At 56.8% G+C, this 14,528-nt stretch overlaps 1 protein-coding gene across 1 annotated transcript in view; it reads left to right on the top strand.

Moving 5' to 3' along the window:
- Positions 1-233: 233 nt before the first annotated feature.
- LOC111936126 (potassium inwardly rectifying channel subfamily J member 12) overlaps positions 234-14,528 on the top strand; it is a 38,231-nt gene continuing 23,936 nt past the window's right edge. Inside the window, exon 1 of the mRNA XM_023936861.2 lies at positions 234-1,181. The gene's annotated coding sequence lies outside the window, so the exon portion shown is untranslated. The remainder of the gene's footprint in view (positions 1,182-14,528) is intronic.

The following is a 14,528-nucleotide window of genomic DNA, read 5'->3' as shown; positions in this document are numbered from 1 at the left end:
CCTTAAACCAGCCCAAAGTGAAGCTTTCAGGTTCCCAGGATGGGTTTTCCACGGAGGGTGCCCAGCAAGGAGGGTGATGGGGAGCGGGGCCGCTGCCCCCCGAGCGCAGCCGGGGAGCTGAGATGGATCCATCGGGAAAGGGCTGTTGCTTCCCTGTGCCGTGGCTGCCGAAGCCAGGGCTGGAAAAAACAAGCGGAAGCCATCAAGGTAGAGGAGAGGAAGCGAGGAAGAAGAAGAAGAAGAAGAAGGGCCGAAGGGGTGAAGCAGCCATTAGGAAAGTGCTGATGCAGAGGTTCCCTCGTGTCTACGGGCAGAGTTGGAGGAGTTGCTGTTCGCGGACAAAGGCAGCAGGAGGGAGTGGAGCTTTGTAGAAGCCGGAGCCTGTCTCACTGGGTGTCTGTGTTTCATTCCCTGTCAAAAGCCTGGGAGCTGGGAAGGGGGGGGAAAGCAGGGAAGCGGCGAGCTGCAGCGCTCGCTCAGGATCAGATAGCAAGAAAACCAATAGCGGCGAGAAAAAAAAAAAAAAAAAAAAAAAAAAAAAAAAGAAAACCAGCCCACATCAACCAACCAAACCCACCCACCCTCCACGCTGAGGCTGGAACAGGCAGGTCCCTGCCAACTCCACAGCACGCAGCAAGCAGGGAAGAAGGGAAGAAGTCCACCCTCCCCGGGCAGGAGCGGAGTTGAGCCCGAAGGATATTTGATGACACTTTGGCAACCATGGGTCCCCCAGCATCTTCCAGAGCCCATTTGAGGGTGAAGGCTCCGAAAGCGCAGAGGGAGTTTGAAGCTAAATTCACCTGAGTCTGGATCTCTTGGTCGCTGGGATTTATCTATTTTTCTTTTTTTTCTCCACGGGGAAACCAAACCAAGAAAAAAAAGCGTGTTTGCTTTTTTATTTTTTTTTTTTCCTTCCCCCACCCCCTTTTTTTTTTTTTTTTTTAATCTCCCTCCTTTTTTATTTTTATTTTTTATTTTTATTTCTCTTTTTTTTTTTTTTTCTTTGGGAAGAAGATTTCTTTTTTCCCCCCTGTGGTTGGAATGGAGGGGTTGGGTCTGTGCCTAAGAAGCAGCAGCCAAACGTCGGTCCTGGGAGAAACCCGAGTGGATGTGGGGTCCCCTGCCAGCTAACTCTCCAGGAGCTGCAGCCCCACGGCCGGAGGGGCTGGATGCAGTGAGAGGTAAGTGCCTGCCAACGACGGCTCCTCCGCTCCTCCAGCTCCGTCTTAATCCCAAGTCAGAGGCAAAAACAGCAGTCTCATAGTGAGTCAATCACTTCCACCTATTGCAGCCCTAATGGAGAAATAAGACGGGGAAGTTTGGCAGCGGTGGCTCCACGGGGAAAGTTCCCCCTCACCCCTGTGCCCCAAATGCCAGCTTGGGGGGGTGGGAGATGTTTTGCCAAGCGGCGTCACCGTGCCCGTGCCATGGGCCCCCTTCTCTGCCCAGCCAGCACTGAGGCTTTGCTGCTGCTTTTTGGGTTCCTCTCCGAGCTCCTGCTCCCCTCTGCTCGCTTCCCCAGGCCAGCTGGCTTCCTCACCCAAAACTTTTGCACAGCGCTTGTTTTGGGCGATGCCCACGCGGGGTTATGCCCCTCGATGCCCACACAGGGATGTTCACATGTGGCTGTGACACACAGACACACACACAAAATAAACCTGCCTGACCCAATCATCCCCAGGCCCCTCTGGCAGGGACACGCTTGGGGGGAGCCTGGGAGCTGCAGGGCTGGGGGGGCTTTGAAGGCAAAACTGCAAAGCGCAGGGAAAAAGCCGAGCGAGCCGACCACGGCAGCAGCAGCAGCAGCAGCAGCAGCAGCAGCAGCAGAATTGCATCACTGTAATAGTATCGGCGCCGAGCACGAGCCAGGCGAGTAAAATTGTCCAGAAAATGAGCTGTACTAAAGTGCCTCCAGTTAGCAGCACCTGCACGCCTTCAACTGGGTGCTCGAGGCCGTTTGTATTTTTAGAAGTCTCTCTTAATTATAGAGCAAAGAGTGTGAGAGGGAAAATGGTGTGTATTTAGCAGCCTTCCCGGACAGTTTTGCAGTGAATATGAGCACAAAATCACCAAATCGGGGTTTTTTTTTCCTCCCCCCCTTGCACTTGTGATTTTGAACCACCTGTTTTGCTGTGGTGTCAGCAAACGAGGGCTGGGTTTTTTTTTCTTTCCTGTTCTTAGAAAGCGTGGCGTGACTTTGCCCGTGATAAAGATGGGAAGCTGTCCCACTGCTTTCCCTCTGCACCCCAAATCATCCCCAATTTCTGAGACCTTCCCATGCCAGGGGTGACGCTGGTGGGGACAGGGGACTCTCATGTTGGTGCCAGGTCTTCTGCAAGCAGCAAAGAGCTGGGGATGTTTTACAGGTCACCGGGAAAAAAAATCCACAACAAGCCCTGCAACAACTCATTTTGCTCCTACAAACCTTCTACCCCTCATCCCCTTCTCCACAAAACTTTCCAGGGCCTTTTCTTTGGAACAGCAGGTGAAATTCCCTTTGTGTGAGCACAAAGCAGTGAAGCCACCAGAAAATAATGAAAACAAGACTAGAAAAAAAAAAAATTAAAGAAAGAAAAAATCCTTGCCTGCTCTTTTCAGGCCTGGAATAACAGCGAGCGTTCCCATCCTTGCCAGATAAGCTTAATAAAGCCCTGGCTTTGCTGGAGAAGGCACCGTAAAGGCCACTTCACTTCTTGCCTCTGATCCAAAACACACTTTGAAATCCTCTGTTGCCTCTGCTGCTCTTTACCCAAAAGAGTTCCTTTACCTGTGAAGCCGAAGTAGTTTTTTTCCTTAGCCCTGGAATAACCCAGGGGGTTACGACAAATCCCTTGGGACCAGCTGGGGTGGGATTTTGGTGTCTCCCTGACTCTGGTGCCGTGGTGCTCTGTAGTTTTCCGTGGTGCTCACAGTGGGGTTTTCCCCTCTCCTGCTGGCTGGGGTGGCTTCACTGGCAGCGCAGCACAAACCTCTCCTGCTGCAGATAAACTTCGGAGGAGCTGTCGGGGGAACCGCGCCGTGAGCCAAAACCCAACATTCCCACCCCAACTCCTGCCAGCTTTGAGGGGCTTTTAGGGTGTGAATGTGCTTGAGAGACACGGGAGCCTCACCCAACCTCTGTGCAGGGGGAAGGAGGCCGGCTTGGCAGTTTTGGGGGTGCTGTCTCCAGAAGCAGTGGGAGCGCTGTCCCTGTGAGGGGCTGCTGGAGGGACACTTCTGTCCTGCTCTCCTGTCACCACTCGGTGCTGGCACTTGGAGGGGACACCTTATGTAAGCAGTGATGGCAGTGCCGTGCCCCAGCCGTGCCACCGTGCTCTGCCAGGCCCTGTGTGGCCTCAGGCACCTCAATTCCCAGCTCTGAGGGTCCCCTCTGGGTGCAGGTGCTGCTGTGTCACTGTGGGAAGGAGCAGAATCTCCCCTGTCAGGGCAAACAGCTCTGAGCCCAAGGGTTTGCCTGTGCTTTTTGCAGAGTTCTTGGTTGCACCCTTCCCAGCGCTGGCTCTGGCATCCCCAGCCCTGGGGAGGTGGATCTGGGCTCAAACCTTTCTAAGCTCTTTTGCACCCCTCGGCTAAAATCCAGTCCAGTTTGTGTTTGGCAGTGCAGGGCAAAGGCAGGCTGGCATGGATGAGGAGGGAGAAATTGTCCTCTGAGTGTGGGGGCTCATGTCCCAGACCATGAGCCTGTCCCTCCATCCCCCCTGAGTGCCCAGTGCATGCCCAGCCACCTGCCCTGAGCCTGGTGTGCCCGAAATGGAGGGAAGGAGAGGGAACAAATGAGCTTTGAGGGTCTCAGGAAGCCCCTGTGCCCCAGGGAGGAGAGTGTGGCAGGAGTCTTGTCACTCCAGCTCCACTCCAGCTTCTGAGTTGGGCTGGAGGGGAGAAAGGTGGTGGCAGGTGGCAGGATCCCTGCTCTCCACAGCTCTGGGTGACTGTGAGCTTGTCACCTCACAGGGATGTTCCCCTCTTTCACCATTCCTGGCTCATTCCTAGCTTGTTCCCTAGTTCCAGTGTGGTCTTCCAGTCCCAGCTTGATCCTGGTTCCCAGCTCACTCCCTCATTCCCAGCTTGCAGCAAGGCAGGACTGCTGGTGGGCGATGGATTTCTTGCAAAGCTCTTTCAGATTCCCCCGTTGGACTTTTGAAGCATCTGGTATCACTATCTCAGAGTCATTATGAATTAATTAACATTAATTTCCTGCTCTGGTATCTCCCATTGCTGGGACCTTTAGCCTGGGTTTTTTTCCCCCCTGACATCCCCAAACAGAAATGGCCAGATCCAGACAGTGCCTGACAGAAAGCCAGAGAGAAGCTGTGGGGCTGTGGGTTCCCCATCCCTGTCCCCATCCCTGTCCCCATCCCTGTCCCCATCCCTGTCCCCATCCCTGTCCCCATCCCTGTCCCCATCCCTGTCCCCATCCCTGTCCCCATCCCTGTCCCCATCCCTGTCCCCATCCCGCACCAAGGCGGGGGATGCTGCCGGGATCCCGGTGTTCTGTTAGCCAGGATAAAGCAGATCCTGGGGGACCCCCGGTGCTGCCAGCACTGCCTGCCCACTCTCTGTGCCCCCAGCACGGGGATGGGTGTTTTGGGGATGGGTGATCCGGGTGATGCCGGCTGTTCCATCCCTCACCTCCGTTTCCCCGCAGGGATGCAGGGCAGGTGATGCCGGGGCTGTCCCGCAGGGAAAGGATCTTCCCTTCAGCTCTGGGAAAGCCTGATCGTGGCTCCCCAGCTCGAGCTGGAGGCACCAGGGATGTTCTTCTCTGGGATGCTGTTCCAGGGATGCCGATCCCGAGGAGGTTGATGGCGGGGATGCTGTCACAGGGATACTGGCCCCAGGAAGGCTGTCCTCAGGGCTGCTGACCCCCCAGATGTGTCAGGATGGGGATACAGATGCAGCAGCCTGGGATCGGGGCTGGATCCTTTGCCCTGGCCGTGTTCACCCCGAGGGAGGCACAGCCCAGGAGTCACAACCCTGGCTCCTTCCCTGAGCTCCCACCTGCACGGCTGCTCCCTGGAGAGTCCAGAAGGACTCCCTGGGATGTGGGTGCAGCACCCGCTTCCCTCCAGCCCCATCCCACCCCACCGCTTGCCCCATTCCCTGCGGCACAACCCTCCTGTCCCCCCAGTGCCACCCCCAGTGCCACCCCCAGTGCCACCCCCGTGCCCCATGGCAGGGCCACAGCAGCCCGAGGGCCACCCCAGCCCCGCCGCAGCCCTTGCAGGGTGGGCTGAGCTGGTGAGGTTCCCCCAAAGCCCGGCAGCCCCGCGGCTGGGGCGGGCTGGGGAGGGGGGTGGCAGCCCCGGGGGGGGCCGGGGGATAACCCCGGTGTCCTACATCCCCAGAGCTGGCTCGGGCTTATGTAACAGCCGTGCTGCAGTGTCTGCTCTGCTCAGCGCCAGTGGCACCGGCAGAGCTGCAGCGCGGAGCCCATCTCCCGGGATATTTGCTTTTTGGGGACAGCGGGGAGGGAGGGGGACACCTGCGGGGTAGCTGAGCTCCAGGGAGTGGCCGGGAGCTGGAGGGGGTGGTTGGTGAGGCTGGCTGGGCGTGAGGTTGAGGTGTCTGCCCCCAGCCCCTTCTGTCAGTGACCTTGGGGGCCAGAATTCCCCCTGGGCGGCAGCACCCGGGGAAGGAGGGGTTGGGGATGGGGACAGCAGAGAGGGCCCTGTCCTGCTCCTAAGCCAGAGGCCAGGCTGGAGACCCTGATGCACCCCCTGCCACCCTCAACCCTCTCGGAGAGCGCTGTGCAGGTGGGGAAACTGAGGCAGGAGGCTGTGATAGCCCGTGGGGAGCAGGTACCAGGGACCCTCTGGATGGGGAAGGGATGGGGAATTAGCAGCTCCTCAGAGAACCCTGGGCTGGAGATGCCCAGGCTGTGCCCCAGAGCTGGTGTCCCTGCTCAGGGCTGGCACACGGGCACAGGGACCTGCTGGCACTCGGAGCAGCTCTGGGGGGTGTGTGACATGACATGGGGCTTGGGGGGACATCAGGCTGGCTGCAGCACCCTTCATGTCCCCAGCTTGAATTTCCAGGCAGCCACAGGGCGCCGGAGCAGGGAGCTGTGTGGAGAGACCTCACTGCCAGGTTGTGCCGTGGTCTGGGGGGTGACCAGTTTGTCACCAGCGTGTCACCACTGCTGGGGTACACCTTGCTTCTGACCCAGCCCTGGGAGCCCTGGGAGCCCGAGGGCTGTGGGTGGGCTCAGGGTGCTGATAGCAGCCCAGGGGCTCAGGGTGGTCCCTGCTGGAGGTCCTTCCCCAGCTGAAATGTCATCACAGTCCCAGTCCGGCCCTGCTCTGGCACGGCTCGCTGGGAGCAGGAGGGTTTGTGTCCCAAGGGTCACCCGGTGTTGTGGGGACCTGGTGGGTCCCTGGCCCATCCTGCTCACACAGCTGGGCTGTGCCTCCGTGGTGCTTCATGGCCAGTGCTGAGATGGGGGCAATGCCACCCCCTGTGAGTGCCAGCTGCCCACGGGGGTGCCTGGCAGGGCAGCACGGCTGTCACTGGGGAAACCCAGTGTGATCCCAGTGTGAAATGTGTGGTGTCATCCACCAGTGAGAGCTGGGGTGCCCCCAGGGACTGAGACAGTGAGACCACCCTTTTCTCTCCTGCTTTTCCCCTCGTTCCCAGGCTCAGCTGGCATTTCTCCTGGGGCTTGGTGGGATGGATGGAGCCCAGGCACCCCCAGCATTCTGCTGAGCCCACTGCTCTCCTGGGCACCCCCAGGAGCCGCGGCGCGCGCTGTGCTCGGCACAGGGACCCCGCACCCCCAAGCCGGGGGAACCAAGGACAGCAGTGAGCTCATCCCTCCTGCCCCAGCTGGGAAAATCATTGCATTGTGCTCCCTGTGAGAGGCTCAAAGGCCTTTGGTTCTCTTTTAGGACACGGCTGGAAAGGAGCCACCAAAACAAATGCCAGGAAAAATAAGCCTTCAGTAGTGGCTACTTTCTTCACGGGATCTGAATGTGGATCCCTCACCTTAGGGAGCCCTTTGGGGAACCTTCAGTGCTTGGGCTGCAGGGACAAAACTCACCCCAACACAGACCCTTCATTTCTGCCAAATTCAGACCTGTTGGACGATTCAAGTGTTGGGGAAGAGTCTCTGGATCGTGCTGCCCTTTGTCTCTGCAGCAGCGCAGCGAGCCCTGGCACAATCCCCTGGAGGGTTGGGGCACCTGGCACGGTGGGATCCTGCTCCCCAGCCAGGGTGGGATGTGGCAGTGAGGCTCTCAGCTGGGCTGAGAACAGCCTCCAACTCGTTACACACACGGGCCAGCTAATCTCCATCTGACAGCGAGTCATCCTTCCCACCGTGCTGAAGGCTGGAATGACAGTGTGGTTAAAGGGGCTGATGAATTAAGTGCATCTTATAAATACATCAGATATTAAAATTCCCGTGTAATTACAGTGCAATGGATTATGTGTGGTGCTGAAGGGGAAGCAATTCTGTGGAGCAAAGGAATTACAGTGAGAGAGGAGAGGCAGTGAAGTGTAATTGCACCCAGCTCTGCTCTGCTGCGGGGTAGAGCAGGGGCTGCTTTGGAGTTGCAGTGGGAGCGAGTCTGAGCGGCCCTGGAGCTCTGCTGGCATCCAGGGCTTGTCTGGGACACTGCAGGGACTGGGGAGATTGAGTTGGACCTGCAGAGTTTTGTGGAGGGGACTGAGAGAGGGTTTTGCTCTCCTTCATCCCTTGCTCTCCCAGTGAGGAAGGGACCCCAGTCTGTCTCTGCCCACACAGATCCACAAGCTTTGGCCATTGCTCACTCCAGCATCCCACTGCTCCCAGTGCTCCCATGTGTGACCAGCAGCCACTTCTTGAGCAGATCTAAGACAAGAGAACCTGATTTCCTTTCCTTTCCTTTCCTTTCCTTTCCTTTCCTTTCCTTTCCTTTCCTTTCCTTTCCTTTCCTTTCCTTTCCTTTCCTTTCCTTTCCTTTCCTTTCCTTTCCTTTCCTTTCCTTTCCTTTCCTTTCCTTTCCTTTCCTTTCCTTTCCTTTCCTTTCCTTTCCTTTCCTTTCCTTTCCTTTCCTTTCCTTTCCTTTCCTTTCCTTTCCTTTCTCTGTCTCCCTCCTCAAATATCTTTTCCCCCTTTTTTCCTGCTTTTCCTTGTCTCTCTCCTTTCCCCCTTTCCCCTTCCTTTCACGCTCCATGTTCCCAGCTCCCCAGGCAGCTGCAGGTGTGTGAGGTGCAGGCAGAGGTTGGGTCCAGGTGTCCAGATGACCGAACAGGCCCCTCCATCATTCACATCCTCTCTCCTCCGTGCTTTCCAGCATTGCTGGCACAGGGGGAATATTTTTGGTGCTTTCAGCCCCCCTGCCCCAGGGAGGGGGTGCAATCTGCGAGGGACTTTGTGGTCAGAGTGTCCCCAGCACGATTTGGCTGCGGAGCTGCCGGAGCAAAGGCTTTGCCTTAATGAGCTGGTGCTGCTTTGCTCGTTAATGATGTGGAGCGGCGCCATCAGCAGACAATTAAGGAGTGTTGTCCCTAGCTCTAATAAGGGCACAGAGAGAGCCGGCTGGGGGATGCTGTGGGATGCCAAGAGTGGGGGCACCCACCTGGGAGCATCACTGACCCTCCCCAGCACCTCCCACAGCTCTTCCTCCTCCTCCTCTTCCTCTTGTTCCCCCTCCCCAGAAGAGCCAAGAGTCACACAGGACATTGTCCCCATGGTGTCCCCACCCTTGGTGAGGACACGGGGCCGTGTGACGCCTGTCTTCGCTTGTGCAATGGCATTTGTTCGCTAATTAGCACAATCTGGCAACCCACACCGTTCTCCCAGTCATTAATTATTATTAATTATTTGTTATGCAAATAGGGCCGAGGAGGAGGGCGCTGAAGGCAGCACAAACACAAACAGTCCCGGGCCCAGGCGTTTATGTAACACGGGCGAGGGGACACCGTGGGAGGGCCTGGAGCCATCCAGGCTCCTCTGCTGGCCCCTGCCTGGGGGAGCTGGGGACAGGCTGGTGGCATCAATGGCCATCAGTGTTGCAGGGCTGGTGCTGGAGGGGACTGCAGGAGGGATGGATGTGGGCTGTAACCGGGAAAAAAGGTGATTTTCAGTGTCCTGGGGGATGAAGGGGATGACCAAGGGTGTGTTGGTGATGGGTGGCTGAGGAAGGTGCTGCTGGCAGAGGTGGGAAAGGCGATTGCTGTGTTTTGTGGGTGCTGAGGATGTCCTGTCCCACTCTTTTCCCTGTCGTCCATCCCTAGGAATGCTGTCTGGGGAGAAGTTGGGGTTCAATGTTGTTCAGTGATGTTTCAGTAAGTGGCAGTTTCCATCCCCCCAGCTGGACAATGGATGGGGCTGGGACCCACCTGTGCATCCCTCCCACTCCACTGCCTGGTGGAGCATTATTTTGGGGCTCCCCACCTTCCCCTTCCCCTCCATCTGGAGCTCTCTGCTCCACCCATGGCTCCCTTCCCTTCGCATTCCTCTGATCTCACCATCGACCCCAAATGCAGCCATCACATCCCCGTGTCACGGAGCAATAGCACCAGTGGCACCGTGCCACAGGGACACAGGGCTGGCAGCAGCAGGGCCCTACCCAAGCCCTGCTTGAGCAGTGGGAAAGGGAACCGAGAAAAAAAATGGAAATTAAAGAGAGGAAAGAATTAATAAGGATCCTGCCTCAACCACAATGGCTTTGTTTCAGGAGAGCTGATACCACATGCTGGCTAACGCTGCTCCTCAGAGGGTTTTGGGAAGCAGAGAGGTTTTGGCCATGCCCAGGTGCAGATCTGGTGTGCTGGGAGTGTGGTCTCAGTCTCTGCCCAGCCACTGATATTCTCTGGTGTCCTGCTGCTGTCCCCAGCCAAGTGCTGCACCACGAAGCCACTGTGGGCATAAAGCAGAACCCTGGCAGAGTGGAGATTTGGGGGAAGAAATGTGTTCTCACAAGGCAGTGCCCGTCCTGCTGGGTGCTGCTGTGGAGCTGTGCCCTGGGACATGGGACATCCTGGAAGCTGGAGGATGCACAGGGGATCACCCCATAGTCTGTGTATAGCTCACCCTGACTACCCTGAGCACAGAACAACCTGTTCAGTGAACAAACTGAACTGTTTCTAACAGTTCCCTCTTCCAAACAGCGAGCTCCACGTGGATGTACATCTGTGCATATCCCTGTCCATCCCTCCCCAGCCCTGGCGTTATTTGCTTTTTGCACTTCCCAGGTTCCCCAGTCACCTTCCCCTAAGGCTCCTTCCTGGATTTCCTCCATCCCGGGGTACCTGCCCTTTAGGGGAACATTTCTTTAGAGGCATTCCCAGCAGGCATGGGAGAGGAGCAGCACTTTGCACAGGCTGTGCTCAGAGCTGCAGCGATGTCCCGGCAGAGCTCTCCCATTATTCCTGTGCCTGATGTCCATGGGGAGCTCAGCCTCTTTTCTTCCTTCTCCGCCGCAGGAATCAGCTCCGGCTGCTGTCAGGGTTATCTCCATCCTCCAGCTTGCAGCACGCTCTGCTGCTTCCCCGTCCCTCCGAGGGCTGGGGCTCGACCCCGGCCGGGCAGCACACGCTCCTGCAGCGCAGCTTTATTCTTTATTCTCCCATCGCCAACCGTAAACTCGGAGATAAAACCGGGAGAAAAAGCGGGGGACTTGTGGAAGTTCCCTGCCCTCCTCCCGGGCACCCGTGCGTGCTCTCTGCCCCATCCTGGTGGCAAACCTGAGGCGGGGGCTGCAGGGAGGGCTGAAGGCAGCTGCTGGTGCTGCTGGAGCTCTGGGCTCCTGCCGTGAGCCGCGCTCAGCCCCGCCCGCTCCAGGTGATACCGCCGGACGGACCCCGCGGTGCACTGAAAAGCAGCCGAAGGTGAAAGGATCTTGCATCTGTGCACTGCTTTGTGGCATAAGGACGCTCTGAGGAGCATCTCGGCCGGGTGCTGTCCCCCTGGGGGGCTCAGGGGGCTGCGGGGGGCCCGAGGCGCAGGCGGAGGCCGGGGCTCTGCAGGGAGCGCAGCAGGAAGGAAGCGCTCGGCGAGGACACAGCCAGCACTGCGTGCACGTCCTTACATGTGTGCTATTTTCAGCTTGACGGGGAGCAGGCCAAGTTCTCCAACAGATTGAGTTGGGAGCTGAAATCCTCCTCTCCTCCTCCCCGCTGCCCAGCACCCACTGCCTGCAGGAACGCCGAGTCCGAGTGTGCCCCGGGCACCTCGTTCTGCTCCGTGCAGTCTGTGTTCCCACCTGGAGCTGAACATACCCTGTATTCCCACCTGGAGTTGAACATACCCTGTATTCCCACCTGGAGCTGAGCATACCCTGTATTCCCACCTGGAGCTGAGCATACCCTGTATTCCCACCTGGAGCTGAGCATACCCTGTGTTCCCACCTGGAGCTGAGCATACCCTGTGTTCCCACCTGGAGCTGAGCATACCCTGTATTCCCACCTGGAGCTGAACATACCCTGTATTCCCACCTGGAGCTGAGCACAGCCCGTGTTCCCACCTGGAGCTGAGCATACCCTGTGCTCCCACCTGGAGCTGAACATACCCTGTATTCCCACCTGGAGCTGAACATACCCTGTGTTCCCACCTGGAGCTGAGCACAGCCCGTGTTCCCACCTGGAGCTGAACACAGCCCATATTCCCAGCTGGAGCTGAGCACACCCCGCTCTCTCTCCCAGTGGTGCCGCTGCCCCACCTTGTAGCAAGGCCACAGGATCTGCTCAGGGCCAGCGGCTGCAGCTTCTCCCTTCTTCCTTCCCTACTTTGGGCTGGTCCAGACACCGCCAGCAGCATCCTCCCAACCCCAACCCCATCCCATCACCGATCTTCAGCATCACCTGCCTTTGGCTTCACTCACACACATTCCCACCTGCTCTGTCCTTGTGTTTTAACCCCAAGTGGAAAATATCCCTCTTCCCCTCCTTCCTCCTCTTCCCAAATTCCCCCTTCCTCACCCCCATCACTGTGACCCCTCCAGAAGTGCAGCCATGTCCTCACCCTTTTGAAATGCAGGAAAGAAACCCATGTGCAACTTACTGTCTCGGCACCCTGTAATCATTTTGTCAGCCAAAAATCACTTTTGTCAAACCCCCACAGGCAAACCGGGAAGGGATGGATTGGGGAGAGGCACCTGACACCACTCCCTGCTTTTTTCCCCCCTTTTCCCATCCGGGGTTTTGTTTTACGGGCAGGATAAGTGCTGGGTTTTTCACTCCTCTCCCTCTTCACGTGTTTCAGTGACTGTCCAGAGAGAGTGAAAGGAATAAGGGGAATGTTGCAGGAGAGCAGCAAGGCTGGAGAAAATGCATTGCCAGAGGCCGGGTCTGCTCAACAAAGTGCAATTACGCAATGGGAGGAGAAAGCTGCTCAGCTGGAGAGGGGTTTCCAACCAGGACTAATGGAGCCCCAGGCCTGATCACCTGGGATGGCCCCAAAGTGTCCCTGGCCCCTTTCAGGTGCTGGGGGGGCATTAAATGGCTCCTTCTGTCCAGCACATGAGCTGCTCTGAGGGGTTTTACAGTAGGAGGTCAATGGAATTGGTTTGCTCCATCCTGAAAGCAGCAAACTGAGTGACAGAGGCTGCCTGGCCCAATCCTGGGAGCCCAGACCTTTCTCCAGGGCCAAGCCCTTAGAGGAGACAGGGCTGTCCTCGATGTCAGCCCTTCCACTGCAGCTTCAGCAGGGGCGTCCCTTTCTCAGCCCCTTCAGCTTCTCTGATGGGTGTCTGGGGTCACAGCAGCAGCTGACAACAGCCCTTTCCTCCAGGAAAAGGGTGGAGGCAGTTGGAGTCAGCATTTCATACGGCCTTGAGGACAGATGGGCTTCCCAGGACCGGCAGACGGTGTGGGGGGGACAGGCTCTACTCCAAGGGTGGGGATCTCTGATTTGGGTTCCTCAGCCTGGGAATGTGGCTCTCCCTTCCCTGCTTTTCCTTTGGCTGGCACTTGCCCGAGCACTGGGGCGAGCTGCCTGTGCCAGCCTGTGTCACATGAGCACCACGGGGAGTTTGCACAGAGCCCATCCCTTCTCCCTAACCTTTCCACTAATGAGGAAGCAAATTCTTGGGATGGCTGCAGCGCTGGAAGGTCGGAGCCATCACAGCCTGACAGCCCCGCTGCCCCATCCTCCTTTCCCACGTCCTTAGTGGTTTGGGGTGTAAAAAGGAGCTGGGAATGGGATACTCCAAGGAAATCTCGTGTCCAGGATGGCACCATTGACTGGAAAAATGATGCGCCACGAAGCGAAGCGCTCGCCGAGCCCTGCCTGGCAAACAGGCGGTCGTTAACTCTGCGTGAAGTGTTTGCAGGTCTCCAACACAGAAAGAAAAAAAAAAAAAAAAATCCCCAGAACCCACTTGCAAATGCTGCTCATCTAATTAAGGTGCCAGGAAAGGCTCATCCATCCTTATGTGTCCGGCGTGTCCTCAAACGCGCACGTGAAATCCGGGCCATCAAACACTCGGAGCCGGCGTCGCAGCGAGACGCTCCCGTCCGGAGACAGGTCTTTAAATCATCCCCGAGCTCTGGGAAAACTGCAGACAGCTCAAGAGCGGAAAATGAAAAGGCAAAACGTTGCTCCTGGAGCTCTTGCCCTGAATTATTTGCTCGGCTTTAATAATAAGTTACACACGAGGCAAACGGAAGCTACTCAGGTGGTTTTATGGGGAAAACCAGTCCGGTGGATGCTGTGGAGCGGTGCTTGGCCCTTTGGTCCTCCAGCACCTTTGGGAACTGATGAGCTCTGGGAAGATGGGCTGGGAAAAGAGGGAAAAAATCCCTCTTTAATGGGTTTTTGTGCAGTGTGCAGTGTGCAGGTGTGGGAGCTGGGATTGAAGCTTTTCATTGATTGTCCTGGAGCTGGAGGGGACAGCAGTGGTGGGGATGATGTTGCTCTGTCCCCACTGGCCCTGTTGCTCCCATGGGTGAATAATGGTGAGCACCAGCAGGGAAAACTCTGGGCTGTTTCCCTGCCTTATTCTAGGCTAGTTTGACTAAATCTGGCTCATTTAGGATGAATCACCTCAGCATGGCTGGTTGTGACCTGCTGGCCACTGTGCTTGCTGAGCTTCTGCAATTCCTCTTTTATTGGTGAAAATGAGAAGTTGCTTTTTCTGCCCTTTTCTCTGGGATCACAGATTGCAAATAATGATTGCCTTAAACACAGGCTATTTCCCAGCTTTCTGGGGATGGGATTGCTGGGTGTTCAATGCCGGTGGCACCAGGAGCCAGGCCAGCTCTGTGTTAACGTGGTCCAACAGGCATCTTAATTTAACTCTCTTTAATTTAACTCTCCCCTTTCTCAACTTTATCTTTTCTAATGGAGCTGAGTGGATGAGGTCATGCCACGAGCCATGTGCTGCATCCTGTGTATTGACTTTCATGGAAAGGCAATATCTGGGCTGGATCCTGCCATGGATCCCATTTTCTCTTGTGCCTGATTCTGTGGGATCACATGGAGCACAAGGAGCTGTTCACACTGAGTGCCTGGACACATCTCCCTGGATTTATCAGTTTCTGCTTGCTGCTTTTTCTCCCATTTCCCTTCCATGGGATTATTTATAGCCAGGCCAACTCTTCCCCAG

The sequence above is a fragment of the Cyanistes caeruleus genome, chromosome 17 (genome assembly GCF_971803275.1).
Source record: "Cyanistes caeruleus chromosome 17, bCyaCae1.hap1.1, whole genome shotgun sequence".
NCBI classification, from domain to species: domain Eukaryota; kingdom Metazoa; phylum Chordata; class Aves; order Passeriformes; family Paridae; genus Cyanistes; species Cyanistes caeruleus.
Note: the sequence above shows the minus strand (reverse complement) of the source record. Positions and strands in the feature narration are given on the sequence as shown.